Below are 14,517 nucleotides of genomic sequence, written 5' to 3' on the forward strand. Positions count from 1 at the left end.
CAGTGCATAAATCACACTCAAGAATAGATTTCGTATTCGTAGATAGGACTACTCTCCAGAATATAAGCAAAGTAGATATATTACCCGCCTCCTGCTCGGACCATGCACCTGTAGCAGTGGGCTGGCTACAAAGTGCCGCTATCTTGACCCCCAGAATTTGGAGATGCCCCAACACCCTCTTCTCCACTCCAGAAATTAAAAATGAATTAAAGGAAGCAATAAATGAATTTATGTCCCACAATAACGCACAACAGACCAATGCAATAAACCTATGGTGCACGCTAAAGGCAGTGATCAGGGGCAAAATTATCCAAATTAGCTCTAGGTTAAAAAAACAGCAATTACAGCAGACTACTGAACTAGAAGATAGAATAAAAATATTAGATGAGACACATAAAAACGCCCCCACTAATGAACAAATTTATAAAGACCTTTGTAAGGCAAGAGATGAATTAGAAATACTAAATATAAAGCAAATAAATCTCCAACTCGAGAGGTTTAAACAAAAATTCCATGGTGAAGCCAATAAGGCCACGAGGTTTATGGCCAGAAAAATTAAAGGCGCTAGAATTAAAAATGCAGTAAAAGCCCTATACAACCATAAAGGCGAGAAAATAACAAATCCTGCAGATATACCAAATATTTTCTCCAAATACCTAAGTAACCTATATAATTTAAAGACAGATGAAGGTACCTCACAACCTACCCCTTCCGAAATCGATCAGTTCTTGCATACAGTAAAACTACCTAAACTCACTGAACAACAGAGAGAAAAATTAAACACTCCATGGTCCCAACAAGAAATCTTAGTAGCAATTAAATCTTTGAAACCAAATAAAAGTCCGGGCCCGGACGGCTTTATAAATAATTTTTTCTTAATATACCAAGAAGAGATAGCCCCAATCCTGCTCCAAACATTTCAAGAAGGAAACAGATTAGGCAAATTTCCAGGAGAAATGCTCGAAGCGCGAGTAGTCATGATAGAGAAGGAAGGAAAAGACCCTACAATACCCGCAAACTATAGGCCAATAGCCTTACTTAACACCGACATTAAAATTTACGCTAAATGTATTGTTAATAGGCTCTCGCCAATATTAACAGAATTAGTACATATAGACCAAGCTGGTTTTGTAAAAGACAGACAGGGCCCACATAATGTATATAGGGCACTCCATATAATGGAGTATGCTGAAAAAGCAGAGTTCCAGCTAGTGGTCCTATCGCTCGATGGAGAGAAGGCGTTTGATCGCTTGCATTGGACCTTCATGGAAAAGGTCCTTCAGAGATATGGACTGGAGGGTAACTTCCTTAGAGCCATCCTTGCCTTGTACGCGTCTCCATCGGCAACAGTGTTCTGTAACGGGTATACCTCAAATAAATTCCAGATAACAAACGGGACAAGGCAGGGATGCCCTCTTTCTCCCATAATATATATACTAGCAATAGAGCCACTGGCGGAATTAATCAGACAGAGCCGAGAAGTCTCTGGTCCATTGGGGGAGAGTTCCCAGAATAAAATCCTACTCTATGCAGATGACATTCTCCTTTTTGTTTCGAACCCAGAGGAATCACTCTCAGCTTTATTAATTATTATAGAGAAATTCGCAACTGTTTCATACTATAAATTAAATGCGAATAAAACGGAAGCTCTCCCAATGAACCTAGACTCAACCGAACAGAAGCATCTGAGAGAACGTTATAAATTTAACTGGAAAAAAAATTCTCTACAATACCTTGGGGTACAATTAGCAGCCAAACAAAGGGACATAGTTGATTTCAACTATGCCCCTCTGTTGGCCCAGCTAAATATAAAGGTCAATAAATGGATGAGCATCGAGACCTCTGTAATAGGTAGAGTGGCGACCCTAAAGATGTTCCTTCTACCAAAGATCTTATATCTGTTTAGAGCCATTCCAAAAAGACTACCCAAGTACTGGACTCAGAGATTTAACTCCCTTTTCAACAAATACATTTGGAGAAATAAACGACCAAAGATAGCCAAAACATATCTTATGCTCCCCAAAGAGAGAGGGGGACTGGCCGTCCCAAACTTAGAATTATATCAAACCGCCACGCTATTAGACCAAATTAAGAACTGGAGCTGTCCCATGAAAAACAATGGCTGGGTTGATCCGGAACTCAATAAGTCACCCACATTGACCCCTAAAGATCTAATTTGGCTCCCCCACAAAATAAGCAAAAACTGTAAAGGCTTAGCAGAAGCCACTAAATTGATCCTACAGAAGTGGCAGGACCTTATGGGAAGGAATAATCTAGAAGGTGCCCCGATAACGTGCCTCCCCTTAAATGTTTTATCAAAAATAATACCAAACTTAAGCTTGGAACAGTGGGGGAACCACGCAATAAAAACATTGGATAATGTATATGAAAAGGGACAGTTAATGTCCTTTGAGCAGATAAAAAGCAAGTACGATCTTCCCAACTCGGAGTTTTTTAAATATCTCCAAATTAGACACTGGCTCCAATCTAGCATATTTGAGACGACAGTCCCAAAAACACCCCCGAAAGATTGGATAAGCCAAGTGGACGGAGTTAAAAAAAAAGGGGGAATAACTTTTTGGTATAAAATACTCCAACATGAGAGAGAGGGAGAAGAAAATAAAACAAGATGGCAGCTGAAATGGGAAAGGGAGTTGAATTTTTCCTGGGATAAGGCACAATGGGCACAACTGTTTTCCTCGGTAAACCAGATGTCTAATTCTACAATACAGATAGAGAAATTCTATAGAGTATTCTACCAGACATACTACACACCGGCCAAAATCAACACATTCTTCCCGGATCAACCAGATAGATGCTGGAGATGTGAAAAGAAAGGAGATATAAAACACATATTCTGGGCCTGTGATAGTTTGATAGATCTCTGGACAGAGATAGGAAACCTAATCCTGCAGTGTATCGGCTCAGCAGTTCAATTGACGCCACAAATGACCCTCCTACACATACTCCCAATAGAACTAAATAATTCACAAAAGTATTTATTAAACCAAATAATATGTGCAGTGAGAGCCTCAATTGCGCAACTGTGGAAACAGGAGCAGAGCCCCACACTGCAGAAGGTAGTGAGCAAAATAGAACATAATTATAAGATGGAAACGTCGGGGAAGAAATATAATAATAAAAAGGTTAAACTTTGGAGAGATTGGCAAAAAGCCAGAGAAGAGTGGTAACACACTCCATGATTATTTGCCCCAATAAACCAAATGTTCGGAAAAAGGGAAAACTCTTGTCAAATAGGTAATGTTTTTTTTTTTTTTTTTTTTTTTTTTTTTTCTCTTTTTGTTGTTTCTTTTTCTTTTCGTTTTGTATGATTGTATTGTATTGTCGTGTATAAAATGTACGGACTTTGTTGTCCTGGTCTTTTATATGTCAAAAATTGCAAATAATAAAAATTTAAATATAAAAAAAAAGTAATACCGCAGTTCCCATCTTTATAATGGGAACTGCGATGTTATCAAATGTATCAAGATCCGATGCTTGTTAAAGCATCTGAAAAGATCCCCCCCCCCGTCACCTGCTTAACCGCTGTATGTGCATCTCCCACATTTCATGTATTTACAAATTTAATTCTAAAATAAAAAAAACAATCTATATAAAACAAATGCTTGATTTATTTATTTATTTATATATATATATATATATATATATATATATATATATATTATAAGGGCACGGTAGTATATATTAAGGCTGAATCCAACGAACGGATTTTTCCCATAGGGAACTTTTCGGATGGGGGCATGGTGTTTGAGGGACTGCACCTCAAAAGTGACTGGGCGTACTGAGCTGAAATTTGGCATGTACGCGTAGAATCGTCAACCGGTGCTGCGTGCCAAATTTCAGGGCGAAATGTTAAAAAATGACCAATTGGGAGCGATCTAAACTTCCAACTGTCAGTTTTTTTCTGACACTTCAGAAATGACACTTTGTCACCCATGTTAGTCTATGAGGGTTTTTTTGGGAAGGCATAACTCGGGGTAGAGGAACAATTGAGACTTGGGGTTTGTTTTATTAGGTAGATATTGTCCCAGTGGAGTGCCTTTTGGGGTTGAGGATTTTCAGATAGGTACAGTTTTTTTATAATTTAGTGAAACATGCCCCATTATAGAGATAGGAGCTCCAACTTGTTGCGCATGCGCAGTACATAGCCGCCTACAGGAGGTGTACAGTGGCTTCAGTTGGGTGCACAAACATGGCCGACTCCTGCTCGCAAACAGTGCAATGGACGTCCCCGCCAGCTTCCCCATCCCCATGCTGCAACCAGTGGTAAGCCCCGCTATTTCCAGTGGCTGCAGGCCACTTCACCCACGCTCTCTGAGCAGAGCTAGACCCCTTGCAGTATCCTCCGTGCGGTGGCCGTCCCCACCAGCATCCAGCAGTAAGCCGCGCTATTTCCAGCCGCTGCAGGACACATCACCCACGCTCTCTGAGCAGAGCTACACTCCTACCAGCATCCTCCGTGCGGTGGCCGTCCCCGCCAGCTTCCCCATCCCCATGTAGCAACCAGCGGTAAGATGCGCTATTTCCAGCCCCTGAGCCGGCACTGTCTCTGTAGTCGCCTGGTCCCGGAGCCTGCACCCCATAGCGCCGGGTAAGTCCTCCTCCGGCAGCTTCCACTAGTCCCCCGGCAGCTACCCCCGTCCCCAGCAGGCATCATCCTATCAGCCTGAGCCGGGCTACGGCCGCTGTACATGCCCTGGAGAGGTGCCGTGCTGCTGTCCCCAGCACTAAGCACCACGCTAATAGGCGGGGGCGCAGCAGAACAGCGGGAGACACAGGCGGCATACGGGCAGCGGCGTGATGTTCTTGTGACACTATTTATTAGTGTATTTTGCGTCGCGCAGGAAGAGCCTCCTTAACTGTGCCTGCAGCGCCTGTGGATCGAGTGAGGCTGGGATGAGAGGCAGCCCTGTGATCTGTGTGACATTGGGGATGTTTGTGCTGCCAGAGCTGAACACCCGGTATCTGCAGCTGAAGCAAGGTACATTCTCTCTCTCTCTCTCTCTCTCCCCGCCACCCCTGCAGCCTAACTATACACCCCCACCACTCCCGCAGCCTAACTAACTATACACCCTGCATCCTCACAGCCTAATTAACTATACACCCCCTGTAGCGCATCCCTAACTATACACCCCCACCACCCCCGCAGCCTAACTATACACCCCCACCATCCCCGCAGCCTAACTAACTATGCACCCCCTGTAGTGCATCCCTAACTATACACCCCCACCACCCCCGCAGCCTAACTATACACCCTGCATCCCCACAGCCTAATTAACTATACACCCCATGTAGCGCATCCCTAACTATACACCCCCACCACCCCCGCAGCCTAACTATACACCCCCACCACTCCCGCAGCCTAACTAACTATACACCCTGCATCCTCACAGCCTAATTAACTATACACCCCCTGTAGCGCATCCCTAACTATACACCCCCACCACCCCCGCAGCCTAACTATGCACCCCCACCATCCCCGCAGCCTAACTAACTATGCACCCCCTGTAGTGCATCCCTAACTATACACCCCCACCACCCCCGCAGCCTAACTATACACCCTTACCACCCCCGCAGCCTAACTATACACCCCCACCACTCCCGCAGCCTAACTATACACCCCCACCACCCCCGCAGCCTAACTATACACCCCCACCACTCCCGCAGCCTAACTATACACCCCACCACTCCCGCAGCCTAACTATTCACCCCCACCACTCCCGCAGCATAACTATACACCCCCTCCACCCCTGCAGCCTAACTAACTATACACACTACATCCCCACAGCCTAACTAACTATACACCCCCTGTAGTGCATCCCTAACTATACACCCTACCACCCCCGCAGCCTAACTATACACCCCCACCACCCACGCAGCCTAACTATACACCCCCACTACTCCCGCAGCCTAACTATACACCCTGCATCCCCACAGCCTAACTAACTATACACCCCCTGTAGTGCATCCCTAACTATACACCCTACCACCCCCGCAGCCTAACTATACACCCCCACCACCCACGCAGCCTAACTATACACCCCCACCACTCCCGCAGCCTAACTATACACCCTGCATCCCCACAGCCTAACTAACTATACACCCCCTGTAGTGCATCCCTAACTATACACCCCCACCACCCCCGCAGCCTAACTATACACCCTGCATTCCCACAGCCTAACTAACTATACACCCTGCATCCCCACAGCCTAACTATACACCCCCTCCACCCCTGCAGCCTAACTAACTATACAACCTGCATCCCCACAGCCTAACTAACTATACACCCCCTGTAGTGCATCCCTAACTATACACCCCCACCACCCCCGCAGCCTAACTATACACCCCCGCAGCCTAACTATACACCCTGCATCCCCACAGCCTAACTAACTATACACCCCCTGTAGCGCATCCCTAACTATACACCCCCACCACCCCCGCAGCCTAACTATACACCCCCACCACCCCTGCAGCCTAACTATACACCCTGCATCCTCACAGCCTAACTAACTATACACCCTGCATCCTCACAGCCTAACTAACTATACACCCCCTGTAGCGCATCCCTAACTATACACCCCACCACCCCCGCAGCCTAACACCCTGCACCCCCACATCCTAACTAACTATACATCCCCCACAGCCTAACTAACTATACACTGCCTTGTAGCCCAACCCTAACTCTACACCTCCCCTGCAGCCTAACTATAATCCCGCACCCCTACAGCCTAAATATATACCCCCAACCCCACAGCCTGACTCTGGGGAGCTCTGTCGCCCGCAGCATGAAGTGCAGCCCTGAAAGCCCCGGACAGTGCAGCCCTGAAAGCCCCTGGCAACTGCACCTTGTAGCCTCCAGTGAGTGGTCGGGTCAGAGCCTCTTCTATTCCAACAGCAGTCTAATGTAAGTATACCCAACCTACACCAATAGAACATATCTGGCACTGTGGGGGGGGGCATAGCTGGCACTGTGGGGGGCATAGCTGGCACTGTGGATGGCATATCTGGCACTGTGGGAGGGGGGGCATATCTGGCACTGGGGGGCCTATCTGGCACTGTGGGGGGGCATGTCGCACACGGGAGTCATATCTGGCACTGTGGGGGGGGGGCATTTCTGGCACTGTGGGGGGGGGGCATATCAGGCACTCGGGGGCATATCGCACACTGGGGGCAAACCTAGCACTGTCGAGGGCATATCTGGCACTGGGTGCATATCTGATGCTGTCTGGCACTGTGGGGGGGGGGCATATCTGGCACTGTGGGGGGGCATATCTGGCACTCTGGGGGGGCATATCTGGCACTCTGGGGAGCATATCGCAAACTGTGGGGGGCATATCGCACACTGGGGGCAAACTTGACACTGCCGAGGGCATATCTGGCACTGGGTGCATATCTGATACTGTCTGGCACTGTGGCGGGCATGGCACTGTGGGGGGCATACCTAGCACTGTCGAGGGCATACCTAGCACTGTCGAGGGCATATCTGGAACTGTGGGGGGGGGGGATATCTGGCACTGTGGGTGGCATATCTGGCACTGTGGAGGGCATGGCACTGTGGGGGGCATATCGCACACTGAGGGCATATCTGGCACTGGGTGCATATCTGGTACTGTCTGGCACTGTGGGGGCATATGGCTGGCACTGGGGGCATATCTGGCACTGTCTGGGCATATGTGTGGCACTGTGGGGCATACCTAGCACTGTGGGGGCATACCTAGCACAGAGGTGGCATATCTTCATTGTCTCTTCTCCTTCACAGGACACGTGTTAGCCTGCTCTGTGCCGTTCCAGTCCCAGTGCTGGCTGCTGGAGGGAGCAGAAGAGGAGAACCGCGCGGTGCCAGCAGCAGAAGGTTAGGAAGCTCAGGAGAGTGCACTGAAAAGCAGAGGAGGGAGAAGAAGGCTGCAGGAAACCTGGAACCAGAGGTCCGGACAGGATGAATGAAGAGTTGCAGAGAGGTGAATCATCCAGAGTGTCCCCCAAAAGCAGCCTCCTTTGAAGCACAGTGGGCCAGGTTAGTAGCTACTACATACACCCTGCAGCCTAACACCACACCTCCCTACCTCCCCAAACCTGCTATTAAGAGGGACACCTTGCGCGCCCGGCTGTCTCCCAACTGCCCCCACCACCACGGGACACTGTGGGCCAGTTGGAAGGTATGCTGACACTATCCCCCCAGCCTAACTCTAACTGTATACCCCCCTCCCCCACGTAACTATAACTATACATCCCACCCCCCACCAGCCTAACACTAACTATACATCCCGCTCCCTGCAGTCTAATTGTGCCCACACACGCACCGATTCCGGCGATGCTATGCGATGGGGTGCGCAGTCCCGCGGCACCTCATCGTACAGTACAAAAAGTATGTGCTGCACATACTTTTTGTACTAGCTTTTTATCGCATCGCATGCACATCGCATGCACAAGGCATACGATGCGATGCGATGTGTGCTAGTTAAGCACAGAACGCACGCCGGGATCGATGCGTCTGTGGGCACCTTAAACTAACTATACATCCCACCCCCCACCAGCTTAACACTAACTATACATCCCGCTCCCCACTAGCCTAACACTAACTATACATCCCACTCCCCACCAGTCTAACACTAACTATACATCCCGCTCCCTGCAGTCTAACACTCACTATACATCCCACTCCCCACCAGCCTAACACTCACTATACATCCCGCTCCCCACCAGCCTAACACTCACTATACATCCCACTCCCTGCAGTCTAATACTCACTATACATCCCGCTCCCCACTAGCCTAACACTAACTATACATCCCACCCCCCACCAGCCTAACACTAACTATACACCCCACTCCCTGCAGTCTAATACTCACTATACATCCCACTCCCCACCAGCCTCACTCACTATACATCCCACTCCCCACCAGCCTAACACTAACTATACATCCCGCCCCCCACCAGCCTAACACTCACTATACATCCCGCCCCCCACCAGCATAACACTCACTATACATCCCGCCCCCCACCAGACTAACACTCACTATACATCCCGCCCCCCACCAGACTAACACTCACTATACATCCCGCTCCCCACCAGCCTAACACTAACTATACATCCCACCCCTTACCAGCCTAACACTAACTATACACCCCACTCCCTGCAGTCTGAAACTCACTATACATCCCACTCCCCACCAGCCTAACACTCACTATACATCCCACTCCCCACCAGCCTAACACTAACTATACGTCCCGCCCCCCACCAGCCTAACACTAACTATACGTCCCGCCCCCCACCAGCCTAACACTCACTATACGTCCCGCCCCCCACCAGACTAACACTCACTATACATCCCGCTCCCCACCAGCCTAACACTAACTATACATCCCACCCCTTACCAGCCTAACACTAACTATACACCCCACTCCCTGCAGTCTGAAACTCACTATACATCCCACTCCCCACCAGCCTAACACTCACTATACATCCCACTCCCCACCAGCCTAACACTAACTATACGTCCCGCCCCCCACCAGCCTAACACTAACTATACGTCCCGCCCCCCACAAGCCTAACACTCACTATACGTCCCGCCCCCCACCAGCCTAACACTCACTATACATCCCGCCCCCCACCAGACTAACACTCACTATACATCCCACCCCCCACCAGCCTAACACTAACTATACATCCTGCCCCCCACCAGCCTAACACTCACTATACATCCTGCCCCCCACCAGCCTTACACTCACTATACATCCCACTCCCCACCAGCCTAACACTCACTATACATCCCACTCCCCACCAGCCTTACACTAACTATACATCCCGCTCCCTGCAGTCTAACACTAACTATACTGTACATCCCGCTCTCCACATCCTAACTTTAACTATACATCCCTGTCCCCTGCAGCCTAACTCTAGCTATACATACCTCCATAGACTAACCTTATCTATATACCCCCCCCCCCCACATCCCAACCATTCTCCTCCCACCTGCAGCCCTAACCCCACCCATCGCCACAGCCTAAACCTAACATACACTCCCCTCCGCAGCATAATCTAGCCTAGGTTTAGCCTATAACACTAAGGGCGGGATGCTATATAGCAGAAATGCGGTAAAAACCCCGTTTTCGGGGTTTCTACCGCATCTCTATATGCTATATGGCGCCTCCGCAGTGTCAGCGCTGCGGAGGGAATCGCCAGCTAAAGCTGGCGAATCCCTGCAGAAGCCTATGGGCTTCTTACCGCAGCGCTGTTTGAGGGATCCGTCACGGATCCCTCCCAGCGTGCCCTGCGGCCGGCGCCGGGGTCTGCGCATGCGCAGATGGACTCCCGGGTCACAGACCCGGAAGTCCAGTGCCGGCACCGCATCGCAAGGGACAGCTCTTACCGCAAGAGCTGTCCCTTGCATGAATAACGGCATATGTTATAGCATATGCCGTTATTAAAAATGCGATGTCCGGCGAAGGGGGCCGCGGATGTTACAACATCCCGCCCTAATCACGCAGCCTATAACACTAACCATACACACACCACGCAGCCTATAACCCTAACAATACACACACCCCATAGCATATAACACTAATCATACACACACCCCACAGAATATAACAATAATCATACACACACACACACCACAGCCTCTAACCCTAACCATACACACACATACACACATCCCGGAGCCGATAACCCTAACCACACACACACACGCACATCCCGGAGCCTATAACCCTAACCACACACACACACACACCCCACAGCCTATAACCCTAACCATACACACACACCGCAGCCTATAACCCTAACCATACACACACACACCGCAGCCTATAACCCTAACCATACACACACATACACACATCCCGGAGCCTATAACCCTAACCACACACACACACATCCCGGAGCCTATAACCCTAACCACACACACACCCCACAGCCTATAACCCTAACCATACACACACACCGCAGCCTATAACCCTAACCCTAACCATACACAGACACACCCCGGAGCCTATAACCCTAACCATACACACACACACCCCGGAGCCTATAACCCTAACCATACACACACACACACACACACCGGAGCCTATAACCCTAACCACACACACACACCCCGCAGCCTATAACCCTAACCATACACACACATACACACATCCCGGAGCCTATAACCCACACCATACACACACCCCGCAGCCTATAACCCTTACCATACACAAACACACACCCCGCAGCCTATAACCCTAACCATACACACACACACACATCCCGGAGCCTCTAACCATACACACACACACACACCCCGGAGCCTATAACCCTAACCATACACACACCCCGCAGCCTATAACCCTAACCACACACACACACCCCACAGCCTATAACCCTAACCATATACACACATACACACATCCTGGAGCCTATAACCCTAACCACACACACACACACACACACACACACACACACAAGCCGGAGCCTATAACCCTAACCACACACACACACCCCGCAGCCTATAACCCTAACCATATACACACATCCCGGAGCCTATAACCCTAACGATACACACACATACACACATCCCGGAGCCTATAACCCTAACCACACACACACACATCCCGGAGCCTATAACCCTAACCATACACACACATCCCGGAGCCTATAACCCTAACCATACACACACATACACACATCCCGGAGCCTATAACTTTAACCATACACACACATACACACATCCCGGAGCCTATAACCCTAACCATACACACACATACACACATCCCGGAGCCTATAACCCTAACCAAACACACACACACCCCGGAGCCTATAACCCTAACCAAACACACACACACCCCGCAGCCTATAACCCTAACCATACACACACACACACACCGCGCATCATATAACCCTAACCATACACACACACACCCCGCAGCCTATAACCCTAACCACATACACACATACACACATCCCGGAGCCTATAACCCTAACCACACACACACACATCCCGGAGCCTATAACCCTAACCACACACACACCCCACAGCCTATAACCCTAACCATACACACACACCGCAGCCTATAACCCTAACCCTAACCATACACAGACACACCCCGGAGCCTATAACCCTAACCATACACACACACACCCCGGAGCCTATAACCCTAACCATACACAGTACTAGAAACTAGTACGAGTACTAGAAATGTAGGTTTTCATAGATGTGGGGAGTGCACAATGTGCAAAACTACCACAAGAACCAACATTGAGAGGAAATATACTGAATTCAGGATTAATGAAAAAACTTACAAAATAAAGGATTTCATCACCTGTCATACCCGAAACGTGATTTATTTTTTAGAGTGCTCCTGTGGCCTTGTGTATGTCGGCAAGACCTCCAGAAACTTAAAAGTGAGGCTTGCCGAACACATATACAATATTCGTAAAGGGCTGATGAGCCATTCAGTGTCAGAGCACTTTAAAATAAAACACGGCAGTAACGAAAAACATATTAAAAGGTTTTTAGGAATCCAAGTCGCAAAAAACTCCTGGAAAGAGAAAAATGTGGAGAAACTTCTCGCCCAGAATGAAATGCGCTGGATTTTTAATTTAAACACCCTCACACCACATGGTCTCAATATTGATTTCGAGCTAAAGTGGTTTTTAGATTAATTTGATTTTAGCCTGTATTATTATATGTATTATCAGTATTTTAATTCTTTGTTTTATCTATTTATTCATTTTATATGGAACTTGTCGGATCTGCACATTAATTATGGCCACATCAGGGATGGACTCAGCCTGAATGAAGTAGGGCTTAGATTATAGATGTGGCCATAGAGGACGTTTTGCTCAAATCTGCTGACCTGCCAGCTTTCAAAATGGAGACTTGAGATTCACAAGAAACATCCAATTAAAGCTGAAAGATTCCTCACATGAATAAATCACATTGAAGGATGCAAGGTCACCGGTGTCAATATAAACAAGAATCGCCAATTTTTAGTGTGGAAATTATGTATTGTCATCCGTGAGCGAAATAAGTGGAAGCGTCTTGGAACGCAAACGTCACATCCGGTGACGCGACTTCCGGTTTGAACGATAACAGACGCTGCGCAAACATCCTCTGATGTTCTGTCCATTCATGTTCACATCTAAGCGGAACTAAAATGCGGAGGACTTGTATTCCATGCACAAACAGGGAAAAGATTCTGTAGTGCACATAAAAAAAAAAAAAAAAAAAAAAAAAAAAAAAAAAAAAAAAGTCACTTCCTGAAAAACGGAGGTGTGTTGTACAGGTGATTTGGATTAGCCAATTACCTAGGGTATAAAAACCCTGTCCTTCAGTGTGTTGGCATCCACATCTGAAGAAGGAACCTGATTCCGAAACATGTTATGAGGATGCCAACGCTCTGACGGGAGGACTCTGCTGTTATACCTGTGTATCCCCATCCAAAGCCTGTGCGGTGGTGCTTTCATTCCTGCTACCCGGGACCCACCATCTATAGCACCTAGCCCACCGCACTTCCCTGGAATGGTGAGATAAGACATCAGATTTCCCCGTCGTATCCATTGTTAATGCACTTTGAAATATTTATGCATTGTCACTTTGGAAATCATCTAATGTACTGCTGTTGCACTTGCACTTTAAATCACCTGTCTTTTGCATTTGCACTTTTAATTGTAAATTTTATGTACAATAAATTTTTGTTCTGGTAAAAATTCCCAACTGTGGGTCCAGATCATTATCATATCCACTTTGGAAATATCGTGCGCCTAGCCTGTTGACCGATACCTCCTTTTTCCATATCCATCTAAGAGTCGGTGTTACTCTTATATTTGGCAACAGAGGGCTGCAGATATTCCTAGAGTAAAATAGTGCGCACAGGTTACCACCCTACCCCCTTTCTATTGTGCCTAACCATACACACACACACACACACACACACCGGAGCCTATAACCCTAACCACACACACACACCCCGCAGCCTATAACCCTAACCATACACACACATACACACATCCCGGAGCCTATAACCCTAACCATACACACACCCCGCAGCCTATAACCCTTACCATACACAAACACACACACCCCGCAGCCTATAACCCTAACCATACACACACACACACATCCCGGAGCCTCTAACCATACACACACACACACACCCCGGAGCCTATAACCCTAACCATACACACACCCCGCAGCCTATAACCCTAACCACACACACACACCCCACAGCCTATAACCCTAACCATATACACACATACACACATCCTGGAGCCTATAACCCTAACCACACACACACACACACACAAGCCGGAGCCTATAACCCTAACCACACACACACACCCCGCAGCCTATAACCCTAACCATATACACACATCCCGGAGCCTATAACCCTAACGATACACACACATACACACATCCCGGAGCCTATAACCCTAACCACACACACACACATCCCGGAGCCTATAACCCTAACCATACACACACATCCCGGAGCCTATAACCCTAACCATACACA

At 48.2% G+C, this 14,517-nt stretch overlaps 1 long non-coding RNA gene across 1 annotated transcript; it reads left to right on the plus strand.

Moving 5' to 3' along the window:
* Positions 1 to 4,768: 4,768 nt before the first annotated feature.
* On the plus strand, positions 4,769 to 7,922 carry LOC146062825 (uncharacterized). The gene is made up of 3 exons (XR_014471537.1): positions 4,769 to 5,002; positions 6,806 to 6,925; positions 7,781 to 7,922. It is a non-coding gene; the product is annotated as an uncharacterized LOC146062825 (long non-coding RNA).
* The last annotated feature ends 6,595 nt before the right edge of the window (positions 7,923 to 14,517 follow it).

Source organism: Crinia signifera, chromosome 3 (assembly GCF_055691185.1).
Source record: "Crinia signifera chromosome 3, ASM5569118v1, whole genome shotgun sequence".
Taxonomy (NCBI): Eukaryota; Metazoa; Chordata; class Amphibia; order Anura; family Myobatrachidae; genus Crinia; species Crinia signifera.